The 4,061-nt window shown below is 38.5% G+C and overlaps 1 pseudogene across 1 annotated transcript; it reads left to right on the forward strand.

The window, feature by feature from the left end:
* Positions 1–826: 826 nt before the first annotated feature.
* On the forward strand, positions 827–2,034 carry LOC114295416 (flavonol 3-O-glucosyltransferase UGT89B1 pseudogene; annotated as a pseudogene). Its single transcript, XR_014356345.1, has 2 exons — positions 827–1,039; positions 1,091–2,034. The product of XR_014356345.1 is annotated as a flavonol 3-O-glucosyltransferase UGT89B1 pseudogene (transcript).
* The last annotated feature ends 2,027 nt before the right edge of the window (positions 2,035–4,061 follow it).

A 4,061-nucleotide genomic window follows, 5' to 3' on the forward strand; every position in this document is an offset into this window, starting at 1 on the left:
TTTGAACTGGAAAAATGCTTATCTTGGGATTGCCTTGCTTCTTTATTTTCATTGCATGTCCATATTGTGCATGTTTGGTATGGCTATAGGCCATTTCGGGTGCCAAAATTCATATTTCGAGACTATTCCATGCATCGGGTGTGTTTTCGCCTCATTTCGGGGCTGTTTTCCCCCACATTTCATTGCTGAAAATCCATTAGCATGCTTGCATATCATTTTCCATGCTATTGCATTACATATGCCATTGCCTCGGTTTGCGTGCCCGTGTGCACGCATTTCGAGGCACTTCATTTTCATCTATCGGCCTCTTATGTGAGTGTGGCTGAGGCTCTCTCATGTTAATATAAGTCCATGTTGCATTTTATATGCCATTTCCATGCTATTACATTGCGTATGCCATTGCCTCGGTTTGCGTGCCCGTGTGCACGCATTTCGAGGCACTTCATTTTCATCTATCGGCCTCTTATGTGAGTGTGGCTGAGGCTATCTCATGTTAGTATAAGTCCATGTTGCATTTTATATGCCATTTCCATGCTATTGCATTGCGTATGCCATTGCCTCGGTTTGCGTGCCCGTGTGCACGCATTTTGAGGCACTTCATTGTATCTGTGTATCTGTGAGGCACTTCATTGCGTGTCCTTGATCTCACAGATACACAGATCTCAGATCTGTGTTGATCTCCTTTGTCATCGCCGCCGATCTCCGTCGAGCTCCTCTATCGTCCTCTCTGTGTGTGTATGTATAGATGTGTATGTATGTGTGTCTCTGTGTGTATGTGTATACATGTATGTGTGTGTCCCTCTTTGTGTGTATGATTTTGTAGATAATGTTGATGTTCAAAGTTGTTGTTGATGATGTTGTTAATAGATTTGGACCAAGGTTGTTGTTGAGGATGTTGTTGAACAGATTTGGACCAGGAAATTTTTTGGGTCGGGGAAATCCAATCCCCGTTGGAGACGGGGATGGGAACGGTGATAGGTTCCCCGTCGGGGATCGGGGCAGGGGCAAAGGACGGGAAAACTTTCACCATCGGGGATCGGTGATGGGGAGTGTGGTCCCCGACCCTGCCCCGTCCCGTTGCCATTCCTAGGACCATCTAATGGAGGTATTGGGCCATGATCGGGTATGGGCTATTGGGCCGTCAGTCCCTTCTCCTATTAATGATCAATCTAGCCCAATAGAGAGAGGTGGGTCCAGCTCTGTATTGCCAAGCGATATGCTGTCTTGGCTCGACACGTGTGATGATCGCACGGTTGTGTATGTGTGCTTTGGTAGGCAGGCAGTGTTATCAAACAAGCAAATGGAGGAGCTAGCACTGGGGTTGGAGAAAAGTGGGGTTAAGTTTATATGGTGCATCAAGGAGCCAACCAAGGGACACGTGGAGGGACAGTATGGTGTGATTCCATGTGGGTTCAAAGATCGTGTGGCTAAAAGAGGACTTCTGATAAGAGGGTGGGCTCCGCAAGTATTGATGCTGAGTCACCGGGCTGTTGGTGCATTCTTGACTCACTGCGGGTGGAACTCGGTGTTGGAGGGAATATTCGCAGGAGTGCCAATGCTAGCTTGGCCCATGGGGGCTGACCAGTTTACAAATGCTACATTGTTAGTAGATCAACTTAGAGTGGCATCTAGGGCTTGTGAGGGTGCTCAAGCTGTTCCAAACTCGGATGAGTTAGCACGGTCGTTAGCAAAAGCCGTGGGCAAAAACCGGGATGAAATGGTTCGAGCCATAAAGTTGCGTGACGCAGCATTGGATACCATTAAAGAAGGTGGAAATTCAACTAAAAATTTGGATGAATTAATTAGGAGCCTTTCCTAAGGCTATTCATGAGAAGTGTTTTTGATGCCTCAATCAAACCCAGTGTCCACATAATAATTCATCTGTTCGTAAAAGAAAGACATCTTTAAATAATTCATCGGACCTTTTGTACAAAGCTTGATATGATATCATCAAGATGCTTATGTCTCATATTTATCTTTTTGTATTTTGATAAATTTTTTTATCATATTTTAAATTCTTGATCTATTTGATAGCATTTATAAGTTAATTTATTTGATTTATTACTTGAAAAAATTATTAATATTATTTGATTATAGTTTTAATCCTTTTTTTTCCAAAAAAAAAATGGGATTTAAATCCATACTTTTAATTTGAGAACCATCTACCAATTGAGTGGCACACAACATACATAATAATCTAAATTATAAATTTTAAAGACAACCTAAATATTTATAGAGGAAATGTGACTACTTATTTAACTAAGTTTCGTTTGGCATGCCGAAAAGCTTGACTTTTTAGTTATTTTAGTCACAAAAAGGACAAAATAAGTTGAAAAGTCAATAAAATAAAATGTTACATCTAAATTATAATCATTTTATTTTTTCTCTCACAAAAGTAAAAAAATTCAAAAAGGCTATCCTAAACGAGGCTTTTTAGCTCCATGTTAAAATAGTCAAAAAGTCAAAAAATCCAAAACTAACCCATATCCCAAACAAAACCTAAATAATTTTTTTTTATATTTATTTATAATTTATCCGAAAGCTACACCAAATACATATAGGACTGTCTTTTTCAATTAATATAAAATGCTATTTTCATAAAAATTAACCTAGCAGTGACTCCTAACAAGTTTGTAATAAAAGTAGGAGCAATCCTCTTCTCTAACATTCAAAGATTTTCTTGACTTAGACCTCATTTGGGAATATGTTAATTTAGTAATTTTTTAGTTATTTGGCTAAAATATAAACTAAAAAAACTAGGATGTTTAAGATGACTTTTTAACTTTTTACGAAAAGATGTGCAAAAAGTAGAGAGAAAAAAGAAACATTGACTTTTTGATATGAGTTGTTAGCTTTTTGATTTTTTTTAGTGACTTTTTGACTTTTTAATTAAAAAAGCCACTTGCCAAACGAGGCGTTAGTATAAACTATTAATTATTTTGAATCTATCCAATCTCATCCCCTCTAAGTTCTGTACATAATAATATATTAATGTATACCAAACTAATTAATTATTAGATATCTGTGGGAGCCAGAAAAATATAGGTACTAGTTTATTGGGCCTTACCTAAACAAAGCCTACAATGTGTCCAACCCAAACAAATATCACACCCCTCATCTATATAAAGGAGGGGACATCCCAAGTAGAAGGTATGTTTTGATCTCTCTCTACAGAACACATACCCCTTCAAATATATATACAATTTACTTCCTTGATTCAAGGACTAACTTCATCGTCAGAGAGTCCCCGGCTGGTAACCCCGGTTGGGTGGCACCGACTATGTTCATCTTTGCAGATCTACAGGGGTGAAGCTCTTCTCTTCGTTGGATCTCTAAAACATCCATGTGAGAGGATATTTCATGGTCTCACAATTGGCGCCGTCTGTGGAAAATGTCTGAAAGAGTTCAACGAAGGAAATAACAAACATGTGACTGTAAGTAAAAATCTAACACCACTTTGATGGAGATCTCTGTTCTCTCTGAGTAAATTTATCTTAAACTTATCTGCAAAATTGGTTCTTTGTTCCTGGTACATGTTGATGAAAAAGTGTTAAATCAGAATAGAATTCATGGGTCTACTTTTACATCTCTGTTTTCTCTCTCTCAAAATGGGTTTCACATTTTTCTTGGTGCACACATCTTTTCGGCAAAACTTAGCTTCAAGTTGATGCTTGGCATGTATGCACGTGTACCTATGCTAGAACTTTCTGTAGAATCCAAGGCTAGATCTTTAATTTTTTCTCTCACTAGAATTGGACCACAATAACTTGGAGTGGATTAAACTTTCTTATTCGGCACTTTATTTGGCTTGTCTATCAACCAACTCATCAACAGTAACTCTTTATTGGGTTGTTCGTCAACTCTCTTGTTATTCTAAATCTCATTTCTGAAAGCTGTCTCTGTATTTGCAAAGATACATTTATATATATCTACATGGATACAAATATTTGCATATGCATCAGACTTGTTTGTTCGGCTCACAGACAAGGTGTTATAGGCCGACCATGGCTCTCTCTAGCACTATTATCGGCAAAGATGGAGTCGTGCCAACCAAGTGCTTC

This window comes from Camellia sinensis, chromosome 15 (genome assembly GCF_055761805.1).
Source record: "Camellia sinensis isolate YWXY chromosome 15, ASM5576180v1, whole genome shotgun sequence".
In the NCBI taxonomy this organism is placed as follows: domain Eukaryota; kingdom Viridiplantae; phylum Streptophyta; class Magnoliopsida; order Ericales; family Theaceae; genus Camellia; species Camellia sinensis.